Genomic DNA, 15000 nt, shown 5'->3' on the forward strand with positions numbered 1-15000 from the left:
AAAACAGATATGTCATATATAAACTATAAAAAGACTCATGTCAGCCTGGTCAACATAAAATCATTTGCTCCAACTTTGAACTTTCAATCACTTGAACGGTTTACACCCATCATCATCATCTATCAGCGTCCCCCTTAGGAACTACGAATTGCTAAGATATTGGAAGATAAAATACTACATACCAATTAAGAAAACCCCAGTTAGAAACATACACAAGTAATCGTAGTCTCTCACCTTCGGATCACTTAGATAACAAAATAACGACGCATTTTTGGCGCACAATTAAATACAATAAATTACTTCTGGTAAAAAATCGGAAATACACAAAAATGAATACGTAAAAAGAAGAAAACCTCTCTCTCTCTCTCATAGTGGACAATTAAATATAGTACACAAAATTACATATGAGGCAAAATAAATCGGGCAAAAAGATTGGAACACAAAAATAAGTACAGTATGCATATATAAACATTCCTCTCTCTCTCTCTCTCTCTCTCTCTCTCTCTCTCTCTCTCTCTCATAGTGGACAATTAAATACTGTACACAAAATTACATATGAGGCAAAATAAATCGGGCAAAAAGATTGGAACACAAAAATAAGTACAGTATGCATATATAAACATTCCTCTCTCTCTTTCTCTCTCTCTCTCTCTCTCTCTCTCTCTCTCTCTCTCACACACACACACACACACACACACACAGTTTTTCTCCCTCTCCTCACTTCCCAAGTAGAACGAACGCCAGGGAAAAGAAGAAGAAGAAGAAGAAGAAGAAAAACAGTTCCCGACGAATCCATTCCTCATTCGAAGCACACAGCCCCGCAATAAATCTCTCTTGAATAATTTCAGGGGAGCTCCCTTGCAAGCGAACGACCCGATCCTCGCTCGCCCCCAAGACCCACGCCGTCGTGTTCGTTAGCGTTCTCCGTAGTCGGCGGGGTCTGTGGTTCCTTAAGGAGCCCGGACGGCTTCCCGGCGGTGTCACACAGGACCGCTTAACTTGTCCTGCTGGGAGTTGCCAAAGAATTAAAATCGTGACCAGCATAGGGGTGGGGAGGAGGAGTCAGGAGCTCTCTCTCTCTCTCTCTCTCTCTCTCTCTCTCTCTCTCTGTGCAGCTAAGGGAACAGACTGATGGCTAGTTCAAAGAAATGTAGTTGGTTGCACAAAACTCATGGAATATTTCTATTACTTTTTGAGAGAGAGAGAGAGAGAGAGATCTGGCAGGAAGGTAAACAATTCAATTCCTAGATGCAACCCACAACAGTCGAATAACAACAGGGACATATTCTAATTCACATCTTTCCGAGACAACAAAAGTTGACTCTACTTGCCAAGGAGACCAGCGCGGCCTGAGAGAGAGAGAGAGAGAGAGAGAGAGAGAGAGAGAGAGAGTACTTCTTTAAGATTCAGCCTCAGCGCTGAACAATTTTATGGTTGATTACACTCCCAGACGCCTCCTAATTGCGAACAGTAACAGCATAGACAATGTGTCATATCCGACCTTGTGTCTACTGAATTTTCTTTCGGGGTCTTCGCTTGGTATGGATGACGGCAGGTTGATTTGCTCATTCATACGAGAGAGAGAGAGAGAGAGAGAGAGAGAGAGAGAGAGAGAGAGAGAGAGAGAGAAATATAAAACTCCACTGTTGTGACTCATTCTCTCTTTCGGAAAAATTATCTCATTTTAATTGCAAGCTCTGAAACCGTTCAAGTGGATGATGGCAATTAACTATACATCACATAGGTAGTAGGTTGGCCAGGGCACCAGCCACCCGTTGAGATACTACCGCTGGAGAGGTATTGGGTCCTTTGACTGGTCAGACAGTACTACACTGGACCCTTCTTTCTGGTTACGGCTCATGCTGTCTTTGCCTACACATACACCGAATAGGACACTCCAAAATCAAACTATTGTTCTCTAGTCTTGGGTAGTGCCATAGCCTCTGTACCATGGCCTTCCACTGTCTTGGGTTAGAGTTCTTTTGCTTGAGGGTACACTCGGGCACACTATTCTATCTCATTTCTCTTCCTCTTGTTTTTTTTTTAAGTTTGTATAGTTCATATATGAAAGATTTAATTAATGTTGTTATTGTTCTTAAAATAATTTATTTGTTTATTATTTCTCGTGTAGTTTATTCATTTCCTAGCTTCCTTTCCTCACTGGGCTATTTTTCCCTGTTGGAGCCCTTGGGCTTATAGCAACCTGCTTTTTCAACTACGGTTGTAGTTTAGCTGCTAATAATAATAATAATAGGTCCCAGAGAGAGAGAGAGAGAGAGAGAGAGAGAGAGAGAGAGTATAAACCATTTAATCGTATGATTGCAATTAACTATATATATTACATAATACAAGTTTCCTTTTAGCTTTTCCCATTTAGACAGAGAGAGAGAGAGAGAGAGAGAGAGAGAGAGAGAGAGAGAGAAGGGAAGTACCGTGTCAGTGGAACCCAGGTAGTGGAGTAGTAGTAGTCGGGTCAAGATAATGCTTCACCACGCTAGTCGCTTAGGTTCATTGTCACTGGTTAAAATACGCCGCTATGGCCCTAGAGACTGGGTACTTGGAGAGGCGGGGAACGTCCTCCTTAGACCCAGATGGTAGGCGAGCACACACACATACACACACACACACACACACACACACCAAGGCCTCTACTCTCCTGTGGCAGGAGCAGTAAGTTAGGCTCTGTTTTCGAACATGTGTGGGCCTTCCATGTGCTACACAGATGCTAACGTTCACACACACCATGTGCGTGGTGCCATGCTTTTAACACGTTTCTCCTGGAAGCAGACACACAAAAGTTTATAATGTGTGTGTATATATATATATATATATATATATACACACACACACACACACATATATATATATATATATATATATAAATACATTATAATATACATATATATATTTATATATATAAAAATACATTATATATACATATATATATTCTGTGTAAATATATATATATATATATATATACACACGCTATATACATATGTATATATATACTATATATATATATATATATATGTGTGTGTGTGTGTGTGTGTGTAGGTTAGAAACCCACATTGTATAAAAATATGTAAAAGTCGATATCAAGAGTCGACGTCTAATATTAATATTTCTATAATATCCTGAATGGAAAAATGAATTTAAACTTATAAATAAAAAAAAATGGACACCAAACTGCATTTACGCATCTTCACGTGATATTAGGTTAAGTTAGGTTAGGTTAAGTTAAGCTTTATACACCCCAGTTGAAATAAATATATTTTCCTTAAGTTTAGTACATGTTAATGCGCAAATAATGAACTACGTTAAATTTGTTTACAAAGGGGAAAAAATCAACATACAACCAAAGCGAATGGTATATTCGTCATCCCCTCGTAACGGAGCGAAAGGTGAAGAAAAAAGAATAAAAAAAAATAAAGAATAAGAAGGAATAAAGAATACGAAAGAAACAAGAATAAGAAAAAACAATTAGAAAGAAACAATAAGAAAGAATCAAGAATAGGAAAGAAAACAAAATAAAACAGAAAAAAGAAATAGAAAAAAAACAATAAGAAAGGAAAAGGAATAAAAAAGAAACAATAAGAAAGAAAAAGGAATAAAAAAGAAACAATAAGAAAGAAAAAGGAATAAGAAAGAAAACAGAATAAGAAAGAAAAAAAAATATGAAAAAAGATTAAGAATGAAAAAAGAATAATACAGAAAACGGAATAAGAAAGAAAAAAAGATTAAGAAATAAAAATAATTAGGAAACAATAAGAGAAAAGAGAAGAATAAGAAAGGAAAATTAATTAGGAAACGATAAGAGAAAAAAGAATAAGAAAAAAGAACAAGAAAGAAAACAGAATAAGAAAGAAAACTAAGAAAGGAAAAAAGAATACGAAAGAAAACTAAGAAAGGAAAAAATAACAAGAAAAAAAGAATAAGAAAAACCCAGGGCTATATAACCTCTAAGTCTCGAGACCATAGACGGCTTTCACTGCCACCCTTCCGAAGGTAGGGAGAGAGAGAAACGGGGAATTGTGAGGGAGAGGAGGAGGAGGAGGAGGAGGGAGAGGGAAGGTTGAGACAAGAGGTTTGAGGAAGGTTGTTACAAACAGTGGATGGTATGTGAGGAGGTTAACCTCAAACACCCCCACCCTCTTCTCTATCTCGATATCCTTCAGATTGGTAAAGAAAATTATGTGATTTTAGCATCTCTTTCCGGTAAAAACTTCGCGAAAATTCGCGATGTTCTTACGTAATAAAACTAATGGCATTTAAATTTATCAATATATTTCATAAACAGCTAAATATATTATTTTTTTTTATTTTTAGTGAATATTTTCTTTTGAATTTATGGCCAAAAGCTACCAGATAACTACTACTACTACTACTACTACTACTACTACTACTACGAGAGAGAGAGAGAGAGAGAGAGAGAGAGAGAGAGAGAGAGGACGCTATAGTCCTTTTAGGCCTACGCCCAGTCTACTGCCCAATTTGTTCTATGAACCAGGGCCTACATGATGTTAGCGGATTTCCTAATATACATAAACTCAGCAAGAACATTTGTATTATTATTATTATTATTATTATTATTATTATTGTTGTTGTATCCTATTGCACCATCCAAAGTGATTTACTTATGAATAAAGGTTAATATGACCAGCAACCTATTGTCCCTTAATAGCCCAGGCCGGAAGAAAACAAGAAATTGGAGAAGGACAATCAGGACATTGTGGATTATATAAGGAATAAGATTCGGGCTTAAAGAAAGAAGACTGGGTGTTATACATATGAGAATACTAGGGCTTAAACAGAGAAGATCATGGCTTGAATAAGGCTTGGGGGGTTAAGCTAGGAGTGAAAAGAAGACTTAAACATGACTGGGTCTCAAACAATGGAAACATAAGGCTTAAGCATGCCTATGTCTTAAACAAGGAAGAAAACCAGGGCTAAAACAAACAAGCCTGAGACTTAAACAAGGAAGGAAATCATAGCTTAAATAAACATGACTAAGACTTCAACAAGGAAGAAAGCTAAGGCTTAAACAAACATGACTGAGACTTAAAAAAGAAAGGCAGGGCTTAAAAAAACATGACAGACTTCAACACAAGGAAGAAAGCTAAGGCTTAAACAAACATGATTGAGGCTTTAACAAGGAAGAAAACTAAGGCTAAAATAAACATGACTGAGAGGTTCAACAAGGATAAAACAAAAGGCTTAAACAAACATGACTGAGAGTTCAACAAGGATAAAAACAAAAGGCTTAAACAAACATGACTGAGAGTTCAACAAGGATAAAACAAAAGGCTTAAACAAACATGACTGAGAGTTCAACAAGGATAAAACAAAAGGATTAAACAGACATGACTGAGACTTAAACAAGGAAGGAAAATAAGGCTTAAACAAACAAGACTGAGTCTTAAACAAATGAAGCAAACTAGGGCTTAAACAAACATGACAAACTTAAACAAGAAAAAGATAAGGCTTAAACAAACATGACTACGGGCTTAAATAAAAAGACTGGCTTAAATAACGAAAAAAGACCAAAACAACAAAGAAGTCTGGACTTAACCAACACGTAGATATTTGGAATTTCAATTATTTTTTAACATAGGGAGAGGAGGTGAGAGGCGACCTAAGTGACATTTGGTTGCTTTGAAATTCTACACCAAAAGGTCAACGATCGGAAAAGCTTAGAAGTACCACATGAATGGTAAGGAATGATCACGATTATGAATGAAGATCACAGTCGGTGGTGGCTCCAGCAGTCCAATTAAAGGTACGGTTGGACACCGGAATTCGTGATGAATTGCACCCTGCCGTTAGTGCGCGGCCGGGGACCAAATAGATAGCGTAGGGGTCTAAAGCGACGTCAGGCAGGGCAGGCGATCGGGACGACGGTCTACAGCATAACCAAGGGAAAGTCCTTCAAAAAGAAGGCAACCGTGCATACCCCACCCCCCCCCACCAAATGGGAAAAAAGCAAGTTAATATGGTAGCGGGGAGGGAGTGGTCATACCCTGGTGAGTGATGTTGTAGTTGAGAAAGGGGGAGGAGATGGGCAGGGTTTGCACCTGCGTGCGTATATATCTATATAAATATTTGGACATGATTTTTGACCGGTCACGTACACTAATATATGTGTAACAGGTAAATTTCTACCATGAGTAAATAGTAATGACGAAGACAACTGCAGCAGTAAAAATAACCAAAAACTAAAGCAATACCTGATTGTGCCCATAACAATAACAACTAGAGGGACACTCGGCAGAGAGCAGACCTCCGCCGGTGCAGCTTATTTCTCTACCATTTGTTCAACCTTGACCATTGACCTTAACATGTATTAATTGCCGTGGATTTTCATACACTTACATATGAACCAAATTTGAAGTCTCGATATCCAAACTTTTGGCTGATTACGTGAATTGGACATAATGCCTGACCGTGACCTTGACCTTCATAATTTTAATCTCTTTCAGTTTTTTTCCATAACAGTTAATCTCTGCAAGTTTCATTACTCTACGATTAAAATTGTGGTCAGGATGCTGTTCACAAACAAACAAACACACACATGTATAAACAGGGGGTAAAACATTGCCTCCTTCCAACTTCGTTGGCGGAGGTAACTAATACTGCAGACAAGAGCAATGTCTATCATCACTACTACTACTGTTATTACTACTACTGCTACGACAACAACTATTGCTGCTACTACTACTACTACTACTACTACTGCTACGACAACAACTATTGCTACTACTACTAGGCTAATTATTACTACTACTACTACAAATACTACGAATTACTACTACTACTGCTACTATTACTATTACTATTACTACTACTAGTGACGTCATCCTCCAACGATAATCGTCTGAAACAGGCTACACAGACTAGTAAATAACAACTTTCATATCATTTCCCGGTTTCATATTTCCTCTCTAAACAAATAAAACTTTGCGTCTTCCAACACAAAAGAAGTCTGTGTTAATTACACACCACAAAAGTCTTTTTTTCTCTCTCTAATTAAACATAGAGATAAAAAAGTACAGAGTCAACAACATGACTTGAAGACCAAGAGATGATTGTGGTTACTTAAGACGGAAATTTACTAACTCTACCGATGCGAGAGTTTTTTATATTGAACTGATGTTGTACTTGATATTTGGTACTGTAAATTACAACAAAGCTTAGGGGTTAAGCACGAGCGGCAGTGTACGAAATGCGGTTCGTGAGTTCGTAGAAGTTGCAAAAAAAAAAAAAAAAAAAAAAGAGAGAGAGAGAGAGAGAGGAGAGAGAGAGAGAGGAGAGAGAGAGAGAGAGAGAGAAACTTCAATTGGATTTATTTTAATGGATACGATTCAAATCTGATCCAGACGATAGAACTTGAATTTGACAGTGACTTACTATTTCGCGTTTAAGTGAAGCCAGTCGGTTTTGGAGGTGAAGGCCCATCGCAAACTTTGCCCAAAACGGAATCAGTTTTAATTGGTAATAGGCATTTTAGTGCCTTCCAGGCTGTTGATCAATTACAAGACCTATGTACGTATTGAGTAATACAAAAATACAATACATTACACCACAGAGATATGCAAATTTCAATGTTTAAGTTCGCATGCAGTAATTGCTAAAGACAGCAGTTATAATAATAATATTCTGCCTTATACAATGAAGAGCAAGTCTCTCTCTCTCTCTCTCTCTCTCTCTCTCTCTATATATATATATATATATATACATATATATATATATATATATATATATAGGCCTACATATATTCCCGGTCAAACTAAGCTCTCCTCATCTCTAGTGTAAGGGAAAGAGGAAGTAGTCATACCATTATAAGAGGGATGCGCGTATGCCTATATCTACCTAAATAAGTCGCCGTCATTTTTGACGGGTCGCTTACACCCTTGCTACTATTAAGACCATTTTACTCCATGGGTATATTGAGTGGAAAAAATACAGGCTTTCTGGTGGCAAAATACATCAAATTATTAATTATTATTATTATTATTATCAAAACACGAGAAAGCAACCATTAAAACAGAAGAATAAATGTATGTAGTTTGCCGACTAGTGAACAACGCTACCCCTATTTTCGATTTTATTGCAAAATCCTCATGAATAGTTATCCAACGACATTTTTAAACCTTCGAGTCCTTTCCAGCAAGGCTGCGACCTATCATAGTCGACTATCTTACTAGAAATAGGTACTTTCTAGCCCCTTGACTAAGAGTAGGCCTACCCAGCATCGAAATAATAATAGAGAGGTCCCTCTCCATTATGTATCAATAATAAATTTTAACTATCTTAAAATTGAATACTACTACTACTACTATTAATACTACTACTACTTATATTCAACAGTGCCTTTCCTATGCTAACGTATAAATGAAGTTACGGAATAAACGTTGACTATGAATAAAACCGTAATCAAACCAGCTAATTTTTTTCCTGAAATGCAGCAATACCAAAAATGAGAGAGAGAGAGAGAGAGAGAGAGAGAGAGAGAGAGAGAGAGAGTTATACACTAGAGATCGTTGTGTAACTGCAAAAAATGTACCGTCCTGCACAAAAGTATGGCAACACGAGTCCTTCTCTATTGTCATAAGTACATTTTTTTTTCTTTTTTTAAATGTTTCACTCAGTTCGATAAATCCATGAATATGTAATTAAATTATTCCCACCATTAACGAGTTTATTAATACGATCACTTACGGTGTATTGGTATCATTTCTTAATATAGGCCTAAGTGAAATGAAGTAAACATTCATTTTTTTATGATCAACACGCCATTACCTATTTCAATTAAGGTCGAGATTGACTTCAGAGAGGCCTATGACATTTCACATTACTGGGTTAGTTTTCAATGGCAACACTTGAATAGCATGTAATACTAAGCTATAGAGCTTAGGCCTATGTATATATACAAAACCACACACACACACACACACACACACACATATATATATATATATATATATATATCCAGACCATACAATATACTGGGACAAAATCCACCTCATCTATCGAAAAAGTAACATAAGAATTAAAAAAATGAAAATTATTATTATTATTAATTTCCACGGCCTCTGTAACTACATACTACGTTCAGATTTTCTATACGCAACGATACTGACTCATATAGGCCTATGTAAAACCTGAGACTACAGAGATGCATAAGCCATTCTACAAAAAAGATTTATTTTAGACTAATTTTGTTCTTCGATAAATATCAAATAGTCACTGCTGAACACCTCAAATGTTGAAATCATATCGAGAAGATAACTTGCACAGTTTTATGATTATCTCTTGCTACGTAAGTTTATTCTAACTGATAGTAAATCGTCTTGAAAAAATTCTTTGGACTGATTCTAGGCCTATAAATGATTTATACCACTTGCATATGACTCCCGCCAGAAATTGTTAATGTAACAATATCAATTCTAACGAGAAAGGAAGTTATTAAACGTAATCCGAGGAACTATTTTAAATCTTAACTGACAGTAAATTGACTGATTTTAGGCCTATTACTGATTTATACAACTTGAATATGCCTCCCGCCAGATGATATTAATACAAAAATATAAATTTTAAAAAGTATGAAATTAACAAGCTTAAGCCAAGGAACTACATTTTAGCATTGACAAAATTTGTATAACTTATTCACACGATTCCACGTAAAACATCATTTTGGAAATGACCGATTAAATATATAATTAGACCTTTAAGAAAAAAATTCTTATTTCCTTTTTTAAATTGCATAGGCCTTCCGGTTAAACACGGCCTCTGTGTTGAGATGATTTCGCTGTTATCAATTGATAGCGTTACCTCTTTATCAGCCTATAACCAAAGCCAAGACCACATCGGCGGGTACCGTATAGTTAACAATTTCGTAGTACTATTTTCAAAAACATGTAAAAATTAATCTTATTTATCTTCCTCTTGTTAAAGCTTTTGAAGTTTAAATGAAATATTTATTCTAACGTTGCTACTGTTCTTGAAATATTTTATTTTTACTTGCTTCCTTTCCTCATTGGGCTATTTTTCCTGTTGGGGCCATTAGGCTTATAGCATCTTGCTTTTCCAAAAAATGGTTGTAACTTAGCAAGTAATAATAATAATAATAATAATAATAATAATAATAATAATAATAATAATCAAGTATCCACGAAAGCTAGTAAATATATAAGTTTGTCTATATATTCGAAATAATCTTACTCCAATATATCATTCAATAAGATTAAAATACGTGACAAATGACAATCAATATATATATATATATATATATATATATATAAAATCCCACCATTGTAAAAAACACATTAAAGGCACATATAACCTTTTACGTCACTTTATTTCTCTTAACACGTTTTTTTTTTTCAGGTTTTTACCTATCTCTAAGAAAAAAAAACTGCAGCTTGTCATTAGGCAAAGTCCCCAAAAGCATAATAAATCAAACGGGCTAAAAATAGCAGGCAACCTTTCCTGCGGTATGGATTTTCTACCTGTTGCTATCGCTAACGGATATTAAATACGATCGAAATGAGTAGGAGACTGCGAAGACATACTGTAACGTCCGGTTGGATAATCATAGCACTACGACAAAAGACATTATTGTAAAATAGCTAAAACGGAAACAAAAGATATGTAGAAGTTACTAATGGAGAGAGAGAGAGAGAGAGGAGAGAGAGAGAGAGAGAGAGAATATTAGGGTTATGTTAATTTTTCTTCAATACTGACGGGTAACATTGAATAAACGAAACTATAATAAACACAGTACTGCTCTTTAAATATGCTATAGGGGAGAGAGAGAGAGAGAGAGAGAGAGAGAGAGAGAGAGAGAGAATATCATAGTATTAGGGTTACGTTTAATTTTCTTCAATACTGCCGGGTAGTACTGAAGAAAACGAAACTATAATAAACACGATACTGCTCGTAGCAGAGAGAGAGAGAGAGAGAGAGAGAGAGAGAGAGAATCTTATGAAAGGTTTCATGCCGGTGATTGGAGTAGAGATAACTTTGCCAAAGCCCTTCCGATCTCTAACGTCCGTCGGGTGTTTTTTGTCTCTTCCTATCCAACTACGAAACACAACCTTTAACTAACGACCAGACAGACAAATTTATTGTTCGAACCACGATAAAACGAACCCTCGGGCACGTTCTTGCTGGAATCCTTTCCTCACTGGGCTATTTTTCCCTGTTGGAGCCCTTGGGATTATAGCACCTTGCTTTTCCGACTTGGGTTATAGCCTGGCTTATAATAATAATAATAATCAGACGCAGTTCTACTAGCTTGAGAGAGAGAGAGAGAGAGAGAGAGAGAGAGAGGAGAGAGAGAGAGAGAGAGAGAGAACACATCCGCTAGGCCTCAATTGTTCCTGTCTAAAATGGGGCGCCTATAGAATGAAGTAGGCCTACGAAGATCCAGCGGAGGAGCCGTTTTGCTTGCGGGGTACTACTGGGGACTGCGTAACATAGGCTATAAAACAAAGGAAACTCAGCATTGCGCCTTACTAGCGCGAATAAAAACAAGCCGGTAGATTGCTAGTACTATTCCTAATACTAGAGACTATCAAGCGCGAATAAAAACAAGCTGATAGTGCTAATACTATTCCTAATACTAAAGACTAAAAAGCGCGAATAAAACAAGCCGGTATATTGCTAGTGCTATTCTTAATACTAGAGACTAACAAGCGCGAATAAAAACAAGCTGGGTAGACTGCTAGTACTATTCCTAATACTAGAGACTATCAAGCGCGAATAAAAACAAGCTGATAGACTGCTAGTACTATTCCTAATACTAGAGACAAACAAGCGCGAATAAAAACAAGCTGGTAGACTGCTAGTACTATTCCTAATACTAGAGACTATCAAGCGCGAATAAAAACAAGCTGATAGAGTGCTAGTACTATTCCTAATACTAGAGACTAACATAGCTGGTAGACTGCTAGCAATATCCCTAATACTAGAGACTAACAAGCGCAAATAAAAACAAGCTGGTAGACTGCTAGTACCATTCCTAATACTAGAGATATAGGAGTCAATGGCTTGCAAATTATTAAAAAAAAAAAAAGATATTTATCACTTAATGTCCTGTGCTACCAAGTTCTCCAATCTTGAAAAAAGTTCCGTCCATCTTTTTAACATTAAAATAAATAAAATCCGAAATTTCAACGTGTTTAGGAGACAATTAAAAAATTATTTTTCACTTGTAAGAAAAGAAAATTCTATTTTCTTAAATCTTGCAAAAGCAAGAGGCGTTAACGCCATACGTACTTGATTGCAAGGTCTTAGAGTCTTTAGACCTTGCTTGATATAACAACGAAAAATGTACGGCCAAATAGCAGCCAATCTATAAATTCTATCGGAATCTTCATTATAAAAAGCATTTATTATTATTATTATCATTATTATTATTACTATTATTAGCTAAGCTAGAACGCTAGTTAGAAACGCAGGATGCTATAAGCCAAAGGGCCCCAAAGAGAGAAAAATAACTCTGGGAAGAAAGAAAACAAGGAAATAAATAAACTTCTTAGCCTATTCTGCTATCTATTAAGGGTCTGTGATAAATAAATAAATTACTAAGTAAAATGATTGACAGCTACCTACCCCGTCAGAAATTGCAATGACCTTGAAATTTCGGTTCGATAACTTCCCGTTGCACGGAGGGCTTTTAAATAGCGACCAGTTCCGTCCGACAGGTGTTTTTTGCACGCGTCTGTATTTCAATTTCCGGAAAGATTACGCACACACACACAAATACGTTGTTCATTTATTCAAATATGTCTTAGAACATTCCGAAGGCATATATTAAAACTAGCGACGAGACTTAAATAAAGCCGTAAGTATCTTAAATGCAAATATTTTTATGTTGACCAGACTGACATGAGTCTTTTCATAGTTTATATGTGACATATCTGTTTTGACGTTGTTACTGTATTTAGAATGATTTATTGTTAATTTATTCACATTTATTTATTTCCTTATTTCCTTTCCTCACTGGGCTATTTTTCCCTATTGGAGCCCTTGGGCTTATAGCATCTTACTTTTCCAACTAAGGTTGTAGCTTGACTAGTAATAATAATAATAATAATAATAATAATAATAATAATAATAATAATAATGAACCATATATGTGTAAACTCATGGCGATTTTGACTACAGGCTAATAATATATATTACTTTATCAGCGTTCATAAATTATCATAGGTCTTATGCACTTAATTTAATACCTTCAAATTCAATGGGAGATCTTTAATATCAACAATAAATGTGTATATCTAATGGATTTTTCGTAACATCCCAATATAACTGACGTATTTTGTTAATTCTTCAAGATTTATAACAGCCAAAGCTCCGCTAGTTAGCGAACTGACACTACGTAGGCCTAACATTTTGCAGATGTATGGCGTCAATAGGCGTTCGATGAGATGATGATGATGGTTTCACAGCTAAGAAATCTATAATGAAGATTATTTTGCAACTAACGCTCGCAATAACTACGCCCCCAAGAACGCTAAATACAGCACACCGTAAAATTTGCGTTCATAGTAAAATAGAAAATGAAAAACGAAAACTTTAGCTATCACGTCAATCGAAGGTTATATCAGGAAGTAGGTGTAAGTATTATTGTATCGTAAAGCTTATAAAATGGTTAAGGTTATATTAATTAATAAGAAAAACTATAATGCTTAATAATATCAAGCCGGTATACGCATAAGTTAGCGTTCGAAAGAACAGTCTAACAAAGATGAAAGGTCCCAACGCAATTTCCAATTCACAGGAAACAAACGAGTAAGAATAACAAACAAATGGCCCGAAAACCGTTTGTAAAGGAAACATACAAGAAAGGTCGCAAAAATAGAATAAAAAATAAATAAATACATATGACCCCTTTCATCTCTCTCTATTCAAAGCAGAAACTGCTTAGGACCGAATTATTACATAATGGTCGGAGAAAGAAAAAAAAAACGCCAACTCATACAATGCGAAAACTAATTTCTCTTTTATTTTTCTTTCCAGCCATTCACCCTTCAATTACTTCAAACAGCCAAAAGCAAAGCGACACTATATACCCGAGCAAGAAGGAAAAAAATATATATAGAGACAAGAAAATACGATAGAGTGAAAAGGCGCAAGAGACACTTGAACGAAAGTCAGAGGCAAAATATAATTCGTGAGGATGAAAGAAGCGCACAGAGCGAAGTTGTGCATTGAAGAGTATTCACAGATAGCCGTGAGGAGGTGGAGAGAGAGAGAGAGAGAGAGAGAGAGAGGAGAGAGAGAGAGAGAGAGAGAGAGAGAGAGAGAGAGAGGGGGTTTGGCATAGGGCCGGGGGAATGGTACACCACGTTATAGCGAGTTTTCTCGGCGGTACCCTTTGCTAGGATAAACTGGCTGCAACATCATTGAGGAGAGAGAGAGAGAGAGAGAGAGAGAGAGAGAGAGAGAGAGAGAGAGAGAGAGAGAGAGAGATTTTACTTTTAATGACACGTTCAGGTCGGTGCGGAGTCCTCTCTCTCTCTCTCTCTCTCTCTCTCGAGAGAGAGAGAGAGGACTCCGCACCGACCTGAACGTGTCATTAAAAGTAAAATCTCTCTCGAGAGAGAGAGAGAGAGAGAGGACTCCGCACCGACCTGAACGTGTCATTAAAAGTAAAATCTCTCTCTCTCTCTCTCTCTCTCTCTCTCTCTCTCTCTCTCTCTCTCTCATTCAGCATTTCTTCTAAATGATTAAAAATCTTATCAAATGGTAATTTATCTCTTTTTATTATTAAACAAATTAACTTTTTAGAATTCGTGTAAGGAGAGCGACTTAAAACACGTGTCTGCGATCAGTGATTTCCCTAATCTAGATCAATAATTAAACTTACCATAAGTAATCTAAGTTAAATATAGTGAAAGCAAACAACTCAACACTTCTGCTACTAAAGAACTCACGAAATGGAACGATTAGTTATAAAAAATATATATAAATATTTAAAAAAAACTTTTCTTG

General features: G+C 36.2%; 1 protein-coding gene across 1 annotated transcript in view; it reads right to left on the bottom strand.

The window, feature by feature from the left end:
- The window catches only part of nkd (naked cuticle), a 30279-nt gene that overhangs the window by 13786 nt on the left and 1493 nt on the right, over positions 1 to 15000 (bottom strand).

This window comes from Palaemon carinicauda, chromosome 16, assembly GCF_036898095.1.
Source record: "Palaemon carinicauda isolate YSFRI2023 chromosome 16, ASM3689809v2, whole genome shotgun sequence".
Lineage (NCBI taxonomy): Eukaryota > Metazoa > Arthropoda > Malacostraca > Decapoda > Palaemonidae > Palaemon > Palaemon carinicauda.